This window comes from Globicephala melas, chromosome 7 (assembly GCF_963455315.2).
Source record: "Globicephala melas chromosome 7, mGloMel1.2, whole genome shotgun sequence".
Classification (NCBI taxonomy): Eukaryota; Metazoa; Chordata; class Mammalia; order Artiodactyla; family Delphinidae; genus Globicephala; species Globicephala melas.
The window spans coordinates 59,746,632-59,771,388 of record NC_083320.1 but is presented as its reverse complement, the minus strand read 5'-3'; positions in this window follow the sequence as shown (position 1 = coordinate 59,771,388).

Sequence of the window (24,757 nt, the reverse complement as noted above, 5' to 3'; positions counted from 1 at the left end):
CCTTAAATGTAAATGGATTAAATGCTCCAACCAAAAAACATAGACTGGCTGAATGGATACAAAACCAACACCCGTATATATGCTGTCTACAAGAGAACGACTTCAGACCCAGGGACACATACAGACTGAAAGTGAGGGCATGGAAAAGATATTCCATGCAAACGGAAATCAGAAGAAAGCTGGAGTAGCAATTCTCATATCAGACAAAATAGACTTTAAAATAAAGACTATTTCAAGAGACAAAGAAGGACACTATGTATTGATCAAGGGATCAGTTCAAGAAGAAGATATAACAATTGTAAATATTTATGCACCCAACATAGGAGCACCTCAATACATAAGGCAAATACTAACAGCCATAAAAGGGGAAATCAACAGTAACACAAAAATAGTAGGGGACTTTAACACCCCACTTTCACCAATGGACAGATCATCCAAAATGAAAATAAATAAGGAAACACAAGCTTTAAATGACACATTAAACAAGATGGACTTAATTGATATTTACAGGACATTCCATCCAAAAACAACAGAATACACTTTCTTCTCAATTGTTCATAGAACATTCTCCAGGATAGACCATATCTTGGGTCAGAAATCAAGCCTTGGTAAATTTAAGAAAATTGAAATCATATCAAATATCTTTTCTGACCACAACGCTATGAGACTAGATATCAATTACAGGAAAAAAAATGTAAAAAATACAAATGCATGGAGGCTAAACAATACGTCACTAAATAACCAAGAGATCATTGAAGAAATCAAAGAGGAATTAAAAGTACATAGAAACAAATGACAACGAAAACACAATGGCCCAAAACCTATGGGATGCAGCAAAGCCGTCCTAAGAGGGAAGTTTACAGCAATACAATCCTACCTCAAGAAACAAGAAACATCTCAAATAAACAACTTAACCTCACACCTAAAACAATTAGAGAAAGAAGAACAAAAAAACACCAAAATAGCAGAAGGAAAGAAATCATAAAGATCAGATCAGAAATAAATGAAAAAGACATGAAGGAAACGATAGCAAAGATCAATAAAACTAAAAGCTGGTTCTTGGAGAAGATAAACAAAATTGGTAAACCATTAGACAGACTCATCAAGAAAAAAAGGGAGAAGACTCAAATCAACAGAATTAGAAATGAAAAAGAGAAGTAACAACTGACACTGCAGAAATACAAGGGATCATGAGAGATTACTACAAGCGACTATATGCCAATAAAATGGACAACCTGGAAGAAATGGACAAATTCTTAGAGAAGCACAACCTTCCAAGACTGAACCACAAAGAAATAGAAAATATAAACAGACCAATCACAAGCACTGAAATTGAGACTGTGATTAAAAATCTTCCAACAAACAAAAGCCCAGGACCAGATGGCTTCACAGGAGAATTCTATCAAACATTTAGAGAAGTGGTAACACCTATCCTTCTCAAACTCTTCCAACATATAGCAGAAGGAGGAACACTCGCAAACTCATTCTATGAGGCCACCATCACCCTGATATCAAAAGCAGACAAAGATACTACAATAAAGAAAACTACAGGCCACTATCACTGATGAAAATAGATGCAAAAATCCTCAACAAAATACTAGCAAACAGAATCCAACAGCACATGAAAAGGATCATACACCATGATGAAGTAGGGTTTATCCCAGGAATGCAAGGATTCTTCAATATACACAAATGAATCAGTGTGATACACCATATTAACAAACTGAAAGATAAAAACCATATGATAATCTCAATAGATGTAGAAAAAGGTTTTGACAAAATTAAACACCAATTTATGATAAAAACTCTCAAGAAAGTAGGCACAGAGGGAACTTACCTCAACATAATAAAGGCCATATATGCCAAAACTACAGCGAGCATCATTCTCAATGGTGAAAAACTGAAACCATTTCCTCTAAGATCAGGAAGAAAACAAGGTTGCCCACTCTCATCACTATTATTCAACATAGTTTTGGAAGTTTTAGCCACAGCAATCAGAGGAGAAAAAATAAAAGATCCAAATCGGAAAAGAAGAAGTAAAACTGTCACTGTTTGCAGATAACATGATACTATACATAGAGAATCCTAAAGATGCTACCAGAAAACTACTAGAGCTAGTCAATGAATATGGTAGAGTAGCAGAATACAAAACTAATGCACAGAAATCTCTTGTATTCCTATACACTAATGATGAAAAATCTGAAAGAGAAATTAAGGAAACACTCCCACTTACCACTGCAACAAAAAGAATAAAATACCTAGGAATAAACATCCCTAAGGAGACAAAAGACCTGTATGCAGAAAACTGTAAGACACTGATGAAAGTAATTAAAGATGACACAAACAGATGGAGAGCTATACCATGTTCTTGGGTGGAAGAATCAACATTGTGGAAATGACAATACTACCCAAAGCAATCTATAGATTCAATGCAATCCTTACCAAAGCACCAATGGCATTTTTCACAGAACTAGAACAAAAAATTGCACAATTTCTATGGAAACACAAAAGACCCCAAATGCCCAAAGCAATCTTGAGAAACAAAAACGGAGCTGGAGGAATCAGGCTCCCTGACTTCAGACTATACTACAAAGCTACCATAATCAAGACAGTATGGTACTGGTACAAAAACAGAAATATAGATCAATGGAACAGGATAGAAAGACCAGAGATAAACCCATGCACATATGGTCACCCTGTCTTTGATAAAGGAGGGAAGAATATACAATGGAGAAAAGACAGTCTCTTCAATAAGTGGTGCTGGGAAAACTGGACAGTTCCATGTAAAAGAATGAAAATAGAACACTCCTAACACCATACACAAAAATAAACTCAAAATGGATTAAAGACCTAAATGTAAGGCCAGACACTATAAAACTCGTAGAGGAAAACATAGGCAGAACACTCTATGACATAAATCACAGCAAGATCCTTTTTGACCCACCTCCTAGAGAAATGGAAATAAAAACAAAAATAAACAAATGGGACTTAATGAAACTTAAAAGCTTTTGCACAGCTTTTGCACAGTTATGTTTTTCATAAACAAGATGAAAAGATGACCCTCAGAACGGGAGAAAATATTTGTAAATGAAGCAACTGGCAAAGGATTAATCTCCAAAATATACAAGCAGTTCATGCAGCTCAATATCAAAAAAACAAACAACCCAATCTAAAAATGGGCCAAAGACCTAAACAGACATTTCTCTAAAGAAGATATACAGATTGCCAACAAACACATAAAAGGATGCTCAACATCACTAATCATTACAGAAATGCAAATCAAAACTACAATGAGGTATTACCTCACACCACTCAGAATGGCCATCATCAAAAAATCTACAAACAATAAATGCTGGAGAGGGTGTGGAGAAAAGGGAACACTCTTGAACTGCTGGTGGCAATGTAAATTGATACAGCCACTGTGGAGAACAGTATGGAGATTTCTTAAAAATCTAAAAATGGAACTACCATATGTCCCAGCAATCCCACTACTGGGCACATACCCTGAGATAACCGTAATTCAAAAAGAGTCATGTACCAGAATATTCATTGCAGCTCTATTTACAATAGCCAGGACATGGAAGCAATCTAAGTGTCCATCGACAGATGAATAAAGAAGATGTGGCACATATACACAATGGAATATTACTCAACCATAAAAAGAAATGAAACTGCGTTATTTGTAGTAAGGTGGATGGACCTAGAGTGTGTCATACAGAGTGAAGTAAGTCAGAAGGAGAAAAACAAATACCGTATGCTAACACGTATATATGGAATCTAAAAAGAAAAAAAAAGTTCATGAAGAACCTAGGGGCAGGACAGGAATAAAGACACAGACCTACTAGAAAATGGACTTGAGGATATGGGGAGGGGGAAGGGTAAGCTGGGACTAGGTGAGAGAGTGGCATGGACATATATACACTACAAAATGTAAAATAGATAGATAGTGGGAAGCAACCACATAGCACAGGGAGATCAGCTCGGTGTTTTGTGACCACCTACAGGAGTGGGATAGGGAGGGTGGGAGGGAGACACAGAGGGAGGAGATATGGGGATATATGTATATATATAGCTGATTCACTTTGGTATACAACACAAACTAACACAACATTGTAAAGCAATTATACTCCAATAAAGATGTTAAAAAAAATAAAATACAAAAAGGAAAAAGAAGTGCTTGTACAGTATATTTAGATTTTTAAATTGTCTTTATTTCTGTTCTTATTCTTTTTCAGGTTTACCACTATACCTCTCTAAGGTTATGGAATGGGTTGACAGCCCTTCATTCAGGGCTTGAGATGTATGTGCTAAGGTGACTTATCTGAGTCCATCATCTAACTGGATAAGCTCTTTGTGTAGTTGGACTTATCCATTGCCTCAGGAGCTACAAATTGCTGACATGATTGATTTTGATCCATCAGATATATTTTGATTTTTTTGTGACCTAATCTTTCCTCCCAAATGACTCATCTTCATAGTGCAGGTAATAAAATATACTTCCCCATGCTGTTTTGAGTATTCTTTTTTTTTTTTTGCGTTACGCGGTCCTCTCTGTATTTTTTTTTAATACAGTTTTATATGTCTTCTTCACAACTATTGTTCTGAGTATCTTTTTTTTAAAATAATACAATGTAGGAGAACTCTATTTCTCAACTACTTGTTTTTAGTCATTCAAATCTTCTTCAGTTAAATCTAAAACCTTTGGACAACTTTGTTTTCTTTCTCACTAACCATTGTGATTTTTCATCTTTAGATAGCAATATTATACATTTAATTATAAATTATAAATAGTTGATATTTGATCACTGACATGAATAGATACTAGATAGATAATTGCAATGATAGTTTCTGCTCTTTAGGAATTTTGCAAACCAAAATAGCCAAAAAAGATTGGGATATATCCATAAGACAAGGTCCTTTGATTTTTTTCAAATTCAATATTGTTAGGCCTCAGTCACTTCCTCAGAGGATAATAATATTTTTTCCATTTGTTTTAGGGGGTCATTATAAAAATTTATAACTTAAATTAGTGGCTGTTAAAAGCCTTTTGTAGACTACTGTCCACATTATTATGTTTGATATGAAGGCTATTCTTGATATAGTGCATACTGATGATGTAATTAAACCAATAAATCTGGACACAAATAAACAGCAAGGGGTAATTACATCTCCCTGTGTCTGTGATAAACATAACTACAGAAGAGAGAGAGAAGAGTCAATGTTTCTGCCTTAGAAGAAAATTCTATTGTCACCCTCAGGAGATCCCCAGAAAGTTAAAAGGCAAGTGAAGACACAGTAAAAACTTAAATATATTTAAGAGGAGGAGGGAAAAAGATAAATGTAAAGTTGGAGAAAGACAGATTCTCAATAAACATTTATCACATGAGTGAACAAATTAATTGGATAGAGTAGCAGAAATTCAGCTTTTTTTCTTTTACTATTTCTATGGAAAACCTTGGGATTGAGATAAGCATAATGAGTTGGTTGAGGCAGGAGTACTGATAAAGAGAGCTTACCTCACTTTGAAAGAGACGAATGCTATTCTTGGTCTGCAGAGAGGAAGACAAATGTGGAACCTTCCCCAAACTATTGATTTTATATTCTTCATCTCTGAATCAGCAGCGACTTTCATTTCAGACATTCTCCTGCCTTTTCAAGATGTTTAAAACCAGCATCATTACATCAGAACAAAATCTCTTGCTAAGTTACTTTGTGTGTTCAGGTTATATTCTTATCCACGAATGACAAAATAGCTTCTCTATGGATGACATACCTTCTTTCCTCCACTCCTTACGAACTAAATTTGTGTTTGGCTTAAATGTTTATTCTATTCATAGTCTAAATATATACATATATATATAAAATATATATATATATTTTTGAGCAATAGTGATAATCAATTAGCTCTATGTTTTAAGAGAGAACTGATGGCAGGGAGAAAGGTGTATTTTCGGGAGAAGAAAAATTTGTAGGTGTTTCTGAGATCAGTAAACTAAGCTGAAGATGACTCAGTCACCTCAAGTGGCTTTGGGATTGACACCCCAGCAACTTTAATCGAACTGGGATTAAGGGGTTCACTGTGAATGCCATCTGCCCCTCCAGACCTAGTCCTTCTTTACCTGTGCCCTTGATCTCAGCAAGTGGCATCATTATGTACTCAGTGGCTCATGCCAGATCCTGTTAGTTTTTTTTTTTTTTTTTTTTTTGCCGTACGCGGGCCTCTCACAGCTGTGGCCTCTCCCATTGCGGAGCACAGGCTCCAGACGCGCAGGCTCAGCGGCCCTGGCTCAGGGGCCCAGCCACTCCGCGGCATGTGGGATCTTCCCGGACCGGGCACGAGCCTGTGTCCCCTGAATCAGCAGGCGGACTCTCAACTACTGCGCCACCAGGGAAGCCCCCTGTTAGTTATTTTTTTATTTATATTTATAGTTTTTTGCGGTACGGGCCTCTCACCGCTGTGGCCTCTCCCGCCGCGGAGCACAGGCTCCGGACGCGCAGGCTCAGCGGCCATGGCTCACGGGCCCAGCCGCTCCGCGGCATGTGGGATCTTCCCGGACCGGGGCACGAACCCGTGTCCCGGTTCTCTCAACCACTGCGCCACCAGGGAAGCCCTGTTAGTTATTTTTAATACCTCCTGCTCCCTCACCCCATGTCCAGTCACTTACCAATTGCTGAATATTTTGGCCTCCTAAATATCTCTCAAATTCGTCTCCTCCCCTCCATTTACCACCACCATCTTCTTTCACCCGAACCACTCCAATAGCTTCCTCTTCAAAACAGTCCCTGAGGGTTTCCTCTGTTTGTAGAGCACACCAGGGGCAGTGGGGAGCTTTTAAAACTTCAAACCTTTTCACAGCACTTCCCTGCTTCCCTTCCTCCTGGGTTAAAATCCTGAGGCTGACCTTCAGGGCGCTACATGGTCTGATTTCTGCCAGCTGTGCCCAAAGAAACATTTGCTGAGTGGATGCATGAACAAAGCCTCGCTTTGGGTAAGTTACTTAAATATTCTAAACTTCAGTTTCCTCATCTGTAAAATGAGAATAATAATATTTCCCTCACAGGAGTGTTGCTAATTTAAACAATAAGATATCTCATGAATAACATGTAAGCGTTTAGCATTGCAGGATACATCTGATTATCGCTGAGTGAGCCAAATCAGCACTTCGCACAGAACCTGATACATACGCCCAATGCATATTTGTTTGATAAATCAGTGCTTTGGGGTTGTAATGATCTTGGGTGATTTTTATTTCTATACAAGTACCTACAAAACTCCATTTGATGCTGAACAGACAGCTGTATGTGGTTACTTGCAGCATCATACTGACTCAAAAAATCTTCATTGTCTCCAGTGACTATGAAATCAAGTTCAAATTCCTACTCTTGGTCTTCACATTTCCAGTATGTAAATCTATGCTCCTGAAAATTTTCTCTCACACAAAATGTATTGAGTTTCTACACTATTCCCAGAGCTGTTAGGTGCTAGATATTTAACTATTGAAGCCTTGTGTGATGTAGAATATCCAAGTGCTGTTTTATGTAAAGAAGCAGAGTCCTAATTGGCCAAAATAGCATTTGAAAGGGATTTTACACAAGTCTGTCCAAGGGTGTGGACAGGAATCCTGACCCTGGAAACACATCCCGTCACTCGCGGCAGCCACGTAGGTGCACTGCTCAGCTCTCCCTTTAACAGAACCTGCTGTGGGGAGCAGAGTTGACGGACAGGCTCCAGCTGAAATAGCTTGGATTCTGCACGATGTTCATGCTGAGGCCTCGTAGCCAGTAAATGACCAGGTAGGGGTACTAGAGCGGTACACTGAGGGCCAAGGCTCTTCTCCCAAGCTTCTTTCCTTTCTCGATGTCAGACCCACCTCATGATCGGGGTCTGAAGGCCCTCTGTCTTCTCTTTTCTCCCCTCCTTTGTGCTTCACAGACACTTCCCCCAGCAAATCTTTGGCATATCTAATCCCATCTCAGCATCCGCTTCTTAGCGAACCCAGACTAACACAGGTGGTACCAGGCGTGGTCCAAGACAACAATCTGTAAGATGAGACTTTAATGTTTAAATTTTTTTATGTACTCCTTTTTAAAATTGAAGCATAGTTGATTTATAATATCGTGTTAGTTTCATGTGTCTAGCACAGTGATTCAGTTATATATATTCTATATATATATATCCTTTTTCAGATTCTTTTCCATTACAGGTTATTACAAGATATTGAGTAGAGTTCCCTGTGCTGTACTGTAGGACCTTGTTATCTGTTTTATATGTGGTAGCTTGTATCTGCTAATCCCAAACTCCTGATTTATCTACCCCCCCCTTTCCCCTTTGGTAACCATAAGTTTGTTTTTATGTCTGTGAGCCTGTTCCTGTTTTGTAAATAAGTTCCTTTGTATTGTAAGATGAGACTTTTAAATCAGAGAACTTTACGTGGCACTGTGGTCTCAAAAGGAAAAATCGGTGTGTCTGGGAACCAAGAGTGAAAGGAAAAGTAGCCCCACTTACCGTGGTTCTTAATGACCGGCGGTGGGAGTATGTGCTTTATATCCCCACAATTCTGGGCCCTGCAGGGTTGGAGATTCTAGTTCCCAAAGGAGGTGAATGTGCAAGGTGACCTGGTAAGCTTCCCGATGAGCTACAAGCTCTGGTTGCTGCCAGTGAACTTTGAACTCTGTGTTCAGGGCCAGCGGGGAAGAAGAGAAGTCACCATCTTGTCAGGGGCAGTTTCCCCAATCCTCAGGAGAAGGTAGGGCTGCTCCTACACAGTGCAGGCAGAATAGAATATATGCAGAACCCAGGTCACCCACCTGGGCACCTCCTGCTATGCTCTTGCCCAGTGCTAACTGCTTGTGGATGTTCATAGCAAACCCAGCCTGAGAAGGATACGCTAAACCAAGGGTCCGGACTCCTCAGGAATGAAGGCTTAGGAAACACCACCATGAAATCCACTGCCTTGTTGGCAGCTAAAGCTGAGGGTGAGGGCACTTAGAATGGATAATGGGGGACAAAGAGGATGCATATCAGGTGGGGCCCTGAGACCAGCTGCAGGGAATTCCTCCTTTACATTCCCCCTCGGGAAAACTTGGCAGGGCCCAGGAAATGCAAAAACAAAGGACACATATTCAGAGAAGCATCTGTCCCGACACCTTTGTGTCTCCTTAATAGAGCCCAGAATATTAAAAACAAAACCAAAAAAAAACCTCCTTAAATCAATAAGAAAAAGTGTAGAAACTTTCACTTACAAGAGCTAACGTTCCTGGGATCTAATGTGCAGCATGGTGACTGCAGTTAATAATACTGTATTGTGTACCTGAAATTTGCAAAAGAGAGTATTTTTAAAGTGTTCTCACCCCCCAAAAGGTAACTATGTGAGATAATGGATATATTAATTACATTTTAATTAACTTGATTGTGGTAATCATTTCACAGCGTATACATGTATCAAGTCATCATGTTGTACACTTTAAATATATCCAACTTTATTTGTCAGTTATACCTCAGTAAAGCTGGGGTGGAGGGGAAATAAGCAACCTAATAGAAAAATGGAAAAGACAGGACCTGATATTGCACAGAAGAAACAACATAGGAAATAAACATAAGAAAAGCTGCTTAATTTCATTAGTAATTGGGGGTAATTCCAATTAAAACAAAATAAAATATATTTGAGGGGAGGCAGGAAATAGAGTTCATTGAGTCATATTTTCTCTTTACAGCTTCAAATACATACTGTATGCTAAATATTGGGTTGGCCAAAAAGTTCGTTCAGGTTTTTTTTTGGGTAACATTACTACACTGCTATAGTCCACATTGGTGTGTTATTTCCATAACAAGTTTAAAGACTTCTTATGAATGAGCTCAATAATACAAAAATGTGCACATACTTACACAAATTGCTATAGAACAGTAGTGCATACATTATTCTCCTCCTGAAAAATTAGCTTTGATTTAAAAACCTCTGAATTTTCAAAGTCTCTGATTTTAAAGATGAGATCCAAGATGGATACTATGTGATTATAATGTCTATTTTAGCTGTTTGATTATCTTACTTGGATCATGAGACAGAGCGGGAAGGATTTAGATCAAAAGACATTGGTGAATTTACCCCTTGGGTTATTTTTAAAGGGATAGCTAGAGTTCTTCCCTTAATCCTCCTCTCCCCTGCAACAAAACACACACGCACATGCACACACACACACACACGCACACACACACACACACACACTTTGGCAAGAATTCTACACTGGAGCACTGAAGGGAGTTCATGCTCGGAGGTAAACCGAAACAGACTTTCAGAATTACGTGACCTCCGGCTGGGTGGAAAGAGATGTCCCTGTGAATAAGCACATGGAGGCATAGGAAATATTCTGTCTTAATCTGTATGGAGAGATATGCAAATTGGTTATATTATTCTTTATGCCTTATATAAGTGAGATATTTTTGTATTTGTAAAGAAATATATCATAAAAACAAATTTTGAAAAAGACTCAACTACAAGGAACTGATGACTCTGGAATTTTACAATATTAATCCATAACCTCTTTACGTTTGTCACACACTTTCAAAATTTAGAAATTTTTGCTGTCCACTGCAAGGTGGATCCAAAGACACTAAACAAGTCTGCAAGACTATCAGCCTAAGTGTGACAGGCTCACAGAATCTGCAGAAGCACCCACAGTTATCACCCTGTCCTCCAGCTCAGCCCTCCACGTGCACTGGATGGTGTTTGACGGAGCTGTTCACTCTCCCGACTGGATTCCTGCCTCTGCAGCCCACGACTTTCCTTGAGGATCAGCCTTACCCCACAGTGAGCCTCTTACCCTCCACCAAGCTCTACTCTGCCCTCCTTCAGCCCCATCTGACACATCACTGTGGTGGTAGGAAAAAATACATTCTACACATGAGTCACAATGTGGATACACCTGGGAAGAATGGATGGCACACCGGCTGGAAGCCATCGTCTCATGAGTCATTGCAGCAGCGTCTGTGCAGGAAAGGCCGAGGGGTAGACTGCTTAGTAGCACCTGCTCTGAATGGTGCTACCTGAGTTTAAAATCTGGCTTTGCCATTTACTGACTGGGTGACCTTGGGCAAGGTCCTTCACTGTGCCTCAGTTTTCTTCTCTATAAATTTGGAGTAATTAGTACACCTCTCTCATAGGGTTGGTGTGAGAATTAAACGAGTCAGGATATGCAAAATGCTTAGAGGGTACCTGGCTCATGCTGCTGTGTGAGTGTTCGATCTTTTGTTTCTAGAGCAAGACAGCAGCTCCTCCCACTGACGTCCCATGTAAGCCCAAATGGGATGGGGTCAGGGCTGGGAGAGGACAGAGCTGTCTTTCCTTTTCTGCATCTTGATGAAGGTAATAGAGTCTGACTCCCTTCGGACTGCCAACAGCTGTCAAGCCTCATCCCTCCCTCTTCCTTTTTGCACCCACATCTGGGCAAGCCGATTCAAAAGCGCACACACCCCCTCTTTTGGTGCCCACAGGAAGTCAATGCACACAAGCCCCTTCTCTCTAAGAGTGCTTATCCTTAGCCCAGCACCACGCCCTACCTCAGTAAAAGCCAAAGCCATTCTTCTTGCTCTCTCTCAAGCCATTTTTTGAACTGCTTGGGAGCCTCCCCTGCTCTCCCTGGAAAGCCTCATTATGTGAGAAAGAAACCTTTTTATACCCTCTTGGTGCGTGTGCAACGTCACCAGGCTGGGACTTCTGAACGAACTTCGGGCGGGCAGGGGCTCATCTCGTCTCTGAGGGGTGACCACAGCAGAGAACTGTGAGTCCAGAAGATGGGGGAAGGCAAGGGATCTAGCTAGCTGCTGTTTCTCTGCTTAACTCTTTTTAGCCTCAACTCTAGGAAATGAATTCTCCAGTCTCCAGAGTAAAAACTAGTCTTGATCCATAGTGCTAATTTAAGAAAATTATACTCTGCACTACCTTTAGGTATGTATCCTTTGCTAACCTAAACCAGTATTCTCAGAGACGAAAGAGACACCCCATGCTCCTGCCTCCAAGTAGTCAAGCATTTAGCATCCTGATTTGTTTTTTTTGACAGACGTCAGTAGGATCCCGTTTCATCAAGGAACAACAACAACAAAAAGGCAAAGCTAGGAAATAAATACTCTATCACACTGTGGAGGAAAGGAAGGGAAAGGGGGGGGACAGAGGCGTTAACTGTTGTGTATTGAGGGCCTATTATTTGTCAGGCTCTGTGTTATATTCATTTAGATGCACACAGCAACCCATCAGCTGGGGTTTATGGGCTCCATGAGCTCCTGCTTCGCAGGTGGAGGAAATGAAATGCTGGCAGATTTTATAAGTTACCTTATAAAATTGTGGTGGACAATCTCTAAGGTGCCTCTCCTTCCCCCCACCACGATCCTGCTTCCTGGTGTTCAAGCTTTTGTATAATCCTCTCTCCTTGAGTGTGGACAAGACCTACCGTTTTCTTCTAACCAACAGAATATGGCGGAAGTGATGGATACCACTCCTGTTATTATGCGATGTTAAGTGAGACTTCATCTTGTAGCCGACCTGGTCTAGAGACTCTCTTTTCGGGCTCAATGAAGTGGGCAGCCATAATGGGAAAGCCCAGGTGGCACTGAACTGCAGGCAGTGTCCAGGAGTTGCAGGTAGCTGGCAGGACCTCTGGGAAGCCTCTAGTTGATGACGAAAGCTGACAGCCAAAAGCCAGCAAGAAGCCAGGGCTCTCAGTCCTACAGCTGCAAGGACATGAATTCTGCCAACAACCTGAGCAAGCTTAGAAGAGTATTCTTCACCAGTTATGCGTCCAGAAGAGAGCACACTTTGGCTGCCATCTTGATGGCGTACTTCTAAGACCCTAAATAGAGAATGCAGTTAGTCTGGACTCCTGACCCAAGAAATTGGGAGGTAATATACTGTTTTAGGCTGCTAATTTTGTGGTAATTTGTTATGCATTAATAGATAACCAATATATTACCCATCCCAAACAGATTTTTAGCACATTCTAATTTTCATTTTTCAGTGATATAAAATTCTACGTAATAGCCTACAGTGTTGATAAAAGGCATTATTATGGAATATCGTTGACTATGGTACATTTTGATTTAGTTGCTCTAACAATCTGCTTGAGAGGTTGATTGTTGAGGAAAGTATGTAATAATCATAATATGCTTTAATATGATCACATAGGATGATAGACATATTAGGACTTAATATCGTTATCGATTTATTTCTTCCCATTTATACATCTCGACTATGTATAACATTCCTTCTGTTTCTATATAAAGAGTCGATTCTATTTTATTTTATTTATTTATTTTTTGTATTCTTAAAATTCTTCTGGTCAATATCTTTCATAAGGAGTCCTATGGAGTTTCTTAATATCCACAAGATGATATATTCATGATCGTTAAATATCCTTGTATGTATGAAATCTTTTTACAGTATTACACACCTTCAAATATAAATAATATATAATGAAGAGGAAAAGAGTGGTGACATTTGTACCAATCAATGAAAAATTCATGTTATGTAATATATCCTAATTTATCCCTATACCTCTACCCCAATTAGTATTTTTCTAAATTTCTCTACTAAAAGCACTTATGTATTAATATAAATTCACATATCCTATACTTGTAAAATTGGTAAACTTGTTAGAGATGCTTAAGAGCATATTTCCCAGTTTATCATGACTATGATATTACTCTGAACAGAGAGGCTTCTTTGTGTTAAATGTTACTCATTTTCTGCCTTAAGGAAATCTAGTTCTCCATTTGCCAACTCCAGCTGGGAAAACCCACTGGGCTAAAATCAAGGCAACAAATAATTCTGTGGCCAGTTCCCCAGATCTGTGATTGGCCCTATCTGTACAGTCCCAGAGAAACACTACAGGATTAAATACTGCATTTAGTTTTAAATTTGTTGGCAAACTCTCCAGGTAGATTCCTGCTCCTACTTTCTCCTGCTAATATCCAGCTTTAATGAGCCTCTGACATTTCCAGAAGACTATTTCTTCTGTAGATTTTGCTTATACCAAGTACAGCACTCACCATATTCATCGTGATGGACTGAGCAACTGTCCTCCTTATTTTTAGAATACCTGAGCACTGATGCCCGAGATTCCAAACTCAGCTCCAAATGTCTGGGCTAATACAATCTTCTGAGATGGTTAGAGACGTTAATTAACCCCAACAATTAAATTAGGTTCTCCCCAAGATTGGAGATCCACTTAAAAATAATTAGTGTGACCTTAATCTTCCAATAAATATGTGTAATCCTTGTCTTGAGACTACATGATGGAAGAAACTTCCGATTTCCAAGGTACTGGCTCACTCACACAGCAGGAGTCGAACTGCCTGTACCTCATGCATATTGCCTGTTACCACAGTTATTATTTTAGCAAAAACTACACAGTGGAACCTCACCATGTGCTCCTTGCTAATGAGGAGAATTTAAAATACTGTCCAAAAGGGACTTAACCGTGGCAACTATCAGAGCACCTCACTGGAAAGCTGAAAGCCCTATAAAACGATCAGAATCTCAGCACTTGTTCATTCTGCAAGTACAATCCAGGGGTGAGCTGAACGTTCCTATCTTTGCCTCAAAGGACTTCCAGTCTACTGGGTAATTTTTCTAGTAGAGAAAACAGTCATCAAGGTCTCCCCTAGAGGACTAGATAAAATATTTCCTAAAACCAGTCAACTTTGCCTTCTCTTTATGTGTACCTATGTGCAGGTATGCCTGGATGCACCCCCATTTTGTTCCACTAAACATTTAGGTCTCCTAATTTTCATACTCACCAGACTTCTGATCATTTTTCTGATCCTTCCTTTTCTTTCTTCCAAGCATCTCCCTCATCTCATGCAAAAAAATATAATGCAGGTTCAGGCTAGCTTGCCAGTGTGAACTCACTTCACCAAGGTATGATCATGCTGGATAAGGCCTGCTGTTGCACCCGCATTATGACAGAGCTTCCTATACCCCGGGAAGAGAGCCCACCTGGCTCTGTTCTTCATTCCTTAACTCCATTCTCCTGGCAATTCTGGTTTTTATATTCTTTTAAGTCTAATGGTTCAAACTTGACTGTGCATGAGTCACATGGAAGCCTTGTTAAAATGCAGATTACTGGGCTCCACCCCCAGAATTTTGGATTCATTGGGGTGGAGTGGGCCTGAGGATTTGCGTTCGTAACAAATTCCTAGATGATGCTGATGCTGCTATAGTCCAAGGACCACGCTTTGAGAAACACTGTTTTAGGCGATGGCACTCAACCCTGATTACAAATTAGAACCACCTGTTGACATATGACACAAATTCACGTGACCAGGCTCCTCCTGTGACTGAGTAAATCAGAATCTCATGGGGTGGGTCTGGGGTGCTGGTTTATTTTAGAAGCTCCCAGCTGATGCTAATGTGGGACCAGGTGAGAAGGGCTGCAACAAGAGGAGCTGATGACAGAGATGAAAGTTGGGGTGAGATTTGAAGAGAATGCCTTGACTCAAAACCTCCTCTAGAGATTTTGTCTTCTATGGGAGAAACACATATTTTAGGAACGTTTAAAATATTTCAAAAGCCATTACACATTAGTATATGACTCATGTTCCCGGAATTTGTTGGCATTCAAATACCAAAGAATTATAGTACGTTGTCATAATAACATAAGCCTTTCATTTCTGTTTGCTGCAATGGGTGGTCAGACATTCAATTATGCATTTTTTATGGCAAGAAAAATGCATTTTCTATGAGAGAATAAAAATCAGCAGGATATAAGCACAGCAAGAACTTATTAAATGGCATGGAAAACTTATTCATCATCAAGAGAGTAATTATCAGGAGACTCAACTGAGTAAAACTAGAACTTCTTAGTGAACCTGAGCTATAAATAAATTTGGGCTTGGAAATACATCCCTCAATTCCTGCAAATAGTCAACTGAATCTTTCATGTTTTTTTCTGAGACACTTGACTTTGCATACAGACCTTGCCTGACTTTTTTTTACACTGATTGTAAACGTTAGAAGCAGTACACTGGATTCCATTCCACAAGACCACTAAGATTCTGTGGGAAGGATTCAGGTGACGGTGGCCGGTTTCCAGGCAGGACTTCATTCTTCTCTGATTTGTTTTCCTGGTGCCCAGCACAACATTTGGCATATAACAGATGCTCTACAAATACTGACCTAATTTAACCAAATATTGTCACCCTATTTCAGAGGAAATAAATCTGCCTTTTGCTTTTCCTTTTTAATTTTTGTTTGTAACAGAGTAATAGATGCACATAATTAAAAAGTCATGGCTGAAAAAAAAAAAAAAAAAAGTCATGGCTGGGCTTCCCTGGTGGCGCAGTGGTTGAGAGTCCGCCTGCCGATGCAGGGGACATGGGTTCGTGCCCCGGTCCGGGAAGATCCCACATGCCGCGGAGCAGCTGGGCCCGTGAGACATGGCTGTTGAGCCTGCGCGTCCGGAGCCTCTGCTCCGCAACAGGAGAGGCCACAACAGTGAGAGGCCCGCATACCGCAAAAAAAAAAAAAAAAAAAAAAAAAGTCATGGCTTATAACAAAAAATTCACCAGCTTGTTCTACCTTGTTACCCCCCAAATTCTGCTCTCCAGAAACGCATTTTCTGCTTGGCCAGCTACTTCTTCTGATATTTCTATCCATATTTGTGTGTCAAAGTCCCCACAAAAAACTGTCTTGATAGAAAACTTATAATCTATTTTGATTTAAAAAAAAGAAAAGAGCTGAGTTCAATAGAAATTTGACAGGCAGGTAGTAACTGCCTAAATGAATCCAGTCAAATGAGTTTCCCAAGGGCTTGAGCCCTTGGGTTGTATGAGGTCAGTTGCAAAGGAGTTAGCCATGGCGTGGTTTAGGTGGTAATTAGCAGGTGGCGTCTAGGCAGGGATCGGTGGACATTTGTAAACCCACGCATATTTGAGGTAATAGGTTTGATACCTGAGGCGAGGCTAGTTGTTGAAATGGTGTGTAATGTATCCTTCCAGAGCACAGGAGTACCAAAGAGCTGCTGTTAAACGAACTCTTGGTGATACTGACACTGAAAGTGCAAAGGATAAGATGCTGGAGGCTGATCCAAGCTTAGAAATGAGCCAAGGCATAGAAAAGATGCGTGTTTCCTATTGTAAGTTCTACAACGAGAAGGTAAGCGCTGTACCTTGATAATTTTTATTTTACATAGAAATAAAACACTAACTCTCAATGTATCTAATGTTTTACATTATAATGTACTAAATAAATACTGCCTTTACTATTATTTCATTTCCCCATCCATTTATAACTGATAGCTTAAACGTTTTGACAAAAATTTTAAATGTCATGGAACAATGTTATGAATATAAACTTATCAGTTATGAAGATTGCTTTGCACAGTTTCAGCTCACATGGCTATTTTTATGGTCCCACACTCCCCTGCAAGGCTAGGACAGCCTGTAAACGAAACTGAGAAAGGCCTGTTTCCTCTCTCTTCCCTATACCTGCCTGCCCTCTGCTGGAGGTGCCAAAGATTAGTGAAATTGTCCAAGGACTGTCAAGCTACACCCAGGTGGTTAGCAACCTTTTATTCTGCCCTGCCCTACCCTTCACTGCCACCCTTAAGGCATGGAAAGCATCCCCAGCACAAGCAAGGATGTTCTAATTCTCAGTTGGATTAGTCATTTTATCCACACGTGAGGAAGACTCTGATGCCTGTAAACGATCACCAGTTACATAACTGAATTCTCTTAGTTCTGTGCTCAGATTGTAGCCTTCTGATGCAAGCCTCTTGTTGGAAGAGATGTCAGAAGTTATTTAGTCCAATGCTGGCTGATTCCAGCATAAACTAACATTTTTACTTTTACTGCATGACTTTTACTGAATAACTAAAATATTCTCCTGTGTTGTAAATGTGAGCTCAGAGACCATCATCTTCCAGCAGAGACTGGATTTTTGACTTATGCTAAATTTCACTTGACATTTTCTTCTCCTGTTCAATTTCTATGATTGTCTTCGCTGCCTGGGCAATTACTCTCAGAGATGTTTAGCATTAATAGCTACTTAGAGATGTCTCTTGTGACTGATATGAAGAACGATATAGCCTTTCAGTTTCTTTCCAGAACTTCCAGATCTGCTTCCAGACTGAGTTCCAAGATATTATATTAATCTCCTCTTTCACCCCCAATCCTGCACCCACCTCCAGTTTACATTCCCACATACAGCAATATCACTTCCCTGCCCGGTGATTTAGCACAGGCTAAATCCACTGGAAATGCTGAATAAATCTTTTGTTAAATGTGTGAATGAAATAATATATTTCTTTTCTTTAGTGAAGGAATCAAGGTTAGTATCACTCAGTAATGAGAATAAGAATTCTCATTAGGCAAATGATATATACAGATATACAGATAGGCAAATGATGTATCTGTAAACTTACAGGAGGCTATTAAGAGCTCTGTTTGCTCAAAAGAGGAGCAGGTTATAGAAGATTTAGAAATATGAACTTCTAAAATTCTTTTATCTGCTTATCTCATATCTTTGTTGTTTTCAAAAGGACATATGTGTTTATTTATGTAAAACAGACAATAAAGGAAATAGGTTTAAAAGATAAAATTAGAAGTTGTCTTAAAGCTCTGAGATACTGAATTATCTTTTTTGTTAGAACTCTTGGACAGTGGATGGTCATTTATTTTCAGATTCTGAAATAACTTCTAACAAATATAAAAAGAACAAGGTAGTGAATGTTTTTATTTCCAACCTGTCAGTAGTTTGTAAGTAAATTAACACGCAGTGTGGCTTCCTATTACACAGGGGATTTTTTTGTTTGTTTTTAACATCTTTATTGGAGTATAATTGCTTTACAATGGTGTGTTAGTTTCTGCTTTATAACAAAGTGAATCAGCTATACATATATATATATATATCCCCTTGCTCTTGCGTCTCCCTCCCACCCTCCCTATCCCACCCCTCTAGGTGGTCACAAAGCACCGAGCTGATCTCCCTGTGCTATGCGGCTGCTTCCCGCTAGCTATCTATTTTACATTTGGTAGTGTATATATGTCCATGCCACTCTCTCACTTCGTCCAGGGGATGTTTTTGCAAGAATTCTGCAGACATCTCTGACCATAAAGAAAGTTATTATTATTCCCATTTTATATTTAGAGAAATAAGGCAAATGAAGAAATTGAAAGAAATGCTTAATTTTACAGTAGATCTGGGAACAGAACAGCGGGGCCACTGATTTTACTTCGTTAGAGTAGTGATTTTTTTTTTTTTTGCTTATATCCTCCCTAAAATAGTTTTGAAAAACAATGTGCCTTCTCACACATTTTTTGTTAACATCTGAAATTTTTCCTCACAAATTTAAATAGTAGCAAAGAATATAGCCCTATTATGATATTGACACTTTTAACAAAAACCTAGTGTACCACTCTGTCTGGGAGGGGGAGATTTCCCTCCTACCCCTCTTGAGTTTTTCTGGCTGTTCTAGTAACTAAATTGATCCAAGACAGATGAACAGGAGAAAAAAAACAAATTTAATTCATATATATGGAGGTCTTATAGAAATAGGAGCTAAGAAGTGGCCAAAGGAGGCAGCTTTTATACTTCTGAGACAAGGAAACAACAAATTTGTGAGGAATTGACAGAACAAAGGAACTTAGGCTTGGATGCTTAATTAGTGAGGAATCCAAGCAGAGGTTGGGTTTGGGTAGTAAATTAGCAAAGGAGCAACAAGCTTTGTTTGTACAAGCTTCTCAGCCCTGAATTCCCCATCTCCAGCAGTGAGGCTGTCTCTCTGCCCACAGAGGCAGGGAGGGCCCCTTTCCCAGGGGAGATTTATTTCCTGCTTTCAGGGAGACAGAGAGGAGGAGGGTCTGAGTGTTCTTGCACTGGCTGTTTCTCAAACAACATTAATTCAAAATAATCAATATGCCATCATGGCATCTTTGGGGATGGCCTGTCCTGAGACCCAACAGCTCTTTTTAATGTATACAATATAATCTGAATACCAAAGCAATTTCATATGCTTACTTTTAAAAACATAGGATTTATGGCAACATGGATGGACCGTGAGGGCATTATGCTGAGTGAGATAAGTCAGAGAGAAAGACAAATACTGTATAATCTCACTTATATGTGAAACCTCATAGATAACAGAGAACAGACTGGTGATTGCCAGAGGTGGGGAGCGGGGTAGGACAAGATGGGTGAAGTTGATCAAAAGGTATAAACTTCCAGTTATGAAATAAATAAGTCATGGGAATATAATGTACAGCATGGTGACTATATTTAATAGTACTGTGCTGCATATTTGGAAGTTGCTAAAAGAGTAGATCTTAAAAATTCTCAACAGGGCTTCCCTGGTGGTGCAGTGGTTGAGAGTCCGCCTGCCGATGCAGGGGACACGGGTTCGTGCCCCGGTCGGGGAAGATCCCACGTGCCGCGGAGCGGCTGGGCCCGTGAGCCATGGCCGTTGAGCCTGCGCGTCCGGAGCCTGTGCTCCGCAACGGGAGAGGCCACAGCAGTGAGAGGCCCGCGTACCGCCAAAAAAAAAAAAAAAAATTTCTAACTATGTATGTTGATGTTAACTAGATTCATTGTGGTGATCATTTCACAATATATACAGATATCAAATCATTATGTTGTACACCTGAACCTAATATAATGTTATATGTCAATTATATCTCAATCACAATATAAACAGTCTCTTTTTCAACATTAGGAAAATTTACATTACCTATTTCTCCTTGAACTTGTATTTCTATTTCACTTTACCCACTGAATTTTATTGTTTATATTTGAAAGTTTAAAAAATTAATCATCATACTTTTCTGCAAGAAAAATTACGTATATGTTGAAATTTAAGAGATTTGCTTCCTGTATTGGTAAAGCTGAGTGTTAAATTTTTCTTCTGGATTAAGTTATCATCACTGTTATTAGTATGCAGTTAAACATAGCAACATACCTGCATTATTAAAATGGATAATTATGAAACATAATAAGTAAGATGTTATTGGAACTATGTCTCTTAATGAGATGGATGGAGCCTTTTTCCTTTTAATTAGTCCATATATCCATAGATATGTAGACTATGTCAATAAAAATTGACAGCAAAAACAAATTACTGGATATTTTTACATGTAGAATTTACCAAAAATTGTATTCATGACTGTTTACAGTAGAAGCCACAAGTATTCTTGTTAAGCTAATATATATCTAATAAGTACATCATAGGATAGAATAAACTGGTAGAAAGTGGCTAAGCAAGAAGAACAAGCAGGAAATGCATCCAAGTAAAAAATGAATAGCGAGTGTCTAATTATGTTTCTGCAGTAGTTTATTACAATTTTTCTCTTATGAGTCTGGATGAATATACAAGAAAATATAAAACACTCACTTCTAATATATGTTTTGGATACTTAAAAATGTAATCCTGTCAGCAGATAATCGTGGGAATTTTTATCTATTCTTTCTTGAAATCATGCAGCTGAGACACAAGTGCTTTGATCAAGGCCGTGTCCCTGTAGACACTCACACCCTGGAATCAGGCCCCCTGGCAGGACTCCAGGTGGCTGAGAGGTTTGCCTTATTTTATGAAGTAGGGTAAAGGTGACTGGGAGGGAGGAGCTGGGAAAGACTGGGCACAATCCCTCCATCAAGCACGAGTTCTCAGGCAGATCAGAGTTAAGCATGAGTAATATGGAATTTGAGGGCCTGGAAATCGCTCCCCTTAAAACTGTCCAACATACTCAACTCCCACAACTCCTGCACCAACCCTAGTTTGAAGTCCACAGTAGAGACCTCTGAAATCCACAGTGTATTTTAAGTTTAAACTTTTTAGAAAGCCCAGAGACACAAAGCCTGGCTAGGAAGCTCACCAGGCTGTCCTATGAGAGACCTTCATATAAGCTTGAATCATTATGTGACAATGGCCTTCCTGAGGGAACTGCAACCTTTCTGACAGGATACTGAACCAGTAGGGTAGGACACGGGGCAAACAAAGCCTGATGGATGACTATACAGTGCTTTTAATAGCTTTCCATCTTTGAGTGAACGTTTATTTCCATAAGGAAAAAAAAACAACAAAACCTGTTACATGTGAACTGGCTGCCCAAGGAGTATAATAAAAATCAGAATGTAATGGAAAAATTCAGACAAGGTCATAGTCATCTTAAGTATATATTTATTTTAAGATCCCTTGAAGGGCTGGAATTCAATTGCTAAATGAGCATTCTTTTATCAATGCAGAGATGAAATAAAACTATTATGCCATTTTTCTAAGGTATTTAATAAATGTATATATTATAATCTAGAGTATCATAATTGTGATTAATCATTCTAGGTCATTAGAGAACATTTCATTATAATGATTTTTAGCCCCTATTTTTATTATTTTATTAAAAGAAAATTTTTTTTTTTGGCTGCACCATTCGTCTTACGGGATCTTAGTTCCCCGACTAGGGATTGAACCTGTGCCCTTGGCAGTGAAAGTGGGGAGTCCTAACCACTGGACCACCAGGGAATTCCCCTAGCCTCTATTTTTATTTTATTCTATTTTATTTATTTATTTATTTTTTACATCTTTATTGGAGTATAATTGCTTTACAATGGTGTGTTAGTTTCTGCTTTATAACAAAGTGAATCAGTTATACATATACATATGTTCCCATATCTCTTCCCTCTTGCATCTCCCTCCCTCCCACCCTCCCTATGCCACCCCTCTAGGTGGTCACAAAGCACCGAGCTGATCTCCCTGTGCTATGCTGCTGCTTCCCACTAGCTATCTATTTTACGTTTGGTAGTGTATATATGTCCATGCTACTCTCTTGCTTTGTCACAGCTTACCCTTCCCCCTTAGCCTCTATTTTTAAATTGGCACAATTTATAAGGCGTTTATAAAATTTTTTGAAAAAATTCAATCCAGTGCAAAAGGAACAAAATGGACAACCTGCCCTTGAGATTTAGGAAATGTAAACAGATGGATGTGTAGATGGCATACTCATTAATAAGAAGGTGGAATTATGTTGGAAATAAGACTTTGGAGAGTTCCCAAGATGGCAGAGTAGAAAGACCCTGAGCTCACCCCCTCTCATGGGCACACCAGAATTACAACTATTTACAGAACAACTCTTGATTAAAAAGACTGGAACCTACCAGAAAAGATCTTCTACAACAAAAGATATAAAGAAGGAACCACAATGAGATGGGTAGGAGGGATGGAGTTGTGGTATGAGTCAATTCATACCCCAAGGTGGACGGTCCACAAACAATTACAATTACAGAGAATAATTACAATTGCAGAGTTCTCCCCAAGGAGCTAGGGGTCTGAGCCCCATGTCAGGCCCCCCAGCCCAAGGATCCTGCACTGGGAAGACGAGTCCTCAGAATGTTTGGATTTGAAGGCCAGTGGGGCTTACTTTCGGGAAACCCAGAGGGCTGTGGGAAATAGACACTCCATTCTTAAAGGGTGCACACAAACTCTAACATGCTCTGGGTCCCAGGGGAGAAGCAGTGATTTGAAAGGAGCCTGGGTCAGACCTCCCTGCTGATCTTGGAGAGTCTCCCAGAGAGGAAGGAGGCAACTGGAGCTCACCTTGGAGACAGACAGCCATTTCGGGGAGCTTGTTCTACCACATGGACACTGCTGCTGGAGAGTATCATTTTAGAATCCTCCCTCTAGCTTACTAGGCTCAGGAACTAGCCCTGCCACCCACCAGCCTATGGGCACCAATCCTGAGACTCCTCAGGCCAAGCAACTAACTAGGCGAGGAGACAGCTCCATCTACCGGCAGACAGGCTACCTTAAGACCTCCTGAGGCCATGGCCACCCCTGGACACGGCCCTGCCCACCAAAGGACACAGGACCCAGCCCCACACACCAGCCTGCAGGCACTAAACCCAGGACCCACAGGGCCCTGCAGCCAGAGACCCTGGGAAGCAGCTCTGCCCACCAGTGGGTAGACGTCAGCCCCCAAATCCCCTGGGTCCTGGCCCCACCCACCAGCAAGCCTGCTCTAGCCTCGGGACCAGCCTCAACCACCAGAGTCAGACACCAGCCCCAGGACAACCACAGCCCCGCAGCCTGCCGGTAGTCCAGCACCTGCCCTGGGACGGGCTGGGCCCTAGCCTGCTCACCAGCAAGCCAATACCAGCTCTGAGACACCTTGGGCCCTCCAGCCAGCTGCCCCAGGATCTGGCTCCACTCACCAGTGGGCCAATACAAGCTTCGGGACACCCTGGACTCTGCAGCCAGCTGTGTCAGGAACTGCCCTACCCCCCACCAGCAGTCTGCCACCAGCTATGGGACCACTGAGCCCTGCAGGAAGACCCACACACCCAGCACTGCCCCAAGAACTGGCTTTACCCACTCGTGGGAGGGCACCAGCCCTGGGATCTCCTGGGCTCAGACTCTACCAACCAGTGAGTCAGAACTAGCCCAGGGCCCCCTAGGGTTCTGCAGCCAGCTGCCTCGTGACCCAGCCCTACCAACCAGCAGCCAGCAGGGCCTGGCAACCAACTGGCAACCAACTGGACCAGGGGCCAGCCACACCTCCCAGACCGCCCACAGTAGTCAGCCTGCTGTAACAGAAGGACCCATGCAGCCCACATAGGGGACACCCCTAGAAGATTTAGCTTTGGTGACCAGGGGGGAGTACACTGCTGGGACATCTAAGACATCTCATACAAAAGACTACTTCTGGGTTTCCCTGGTGGCGCAGTGGTTGAGAGTCTGCCTGCCGATGCAGAGGACACGGGTTCGTGCCCCAGTCTGGGAAGATCCCACA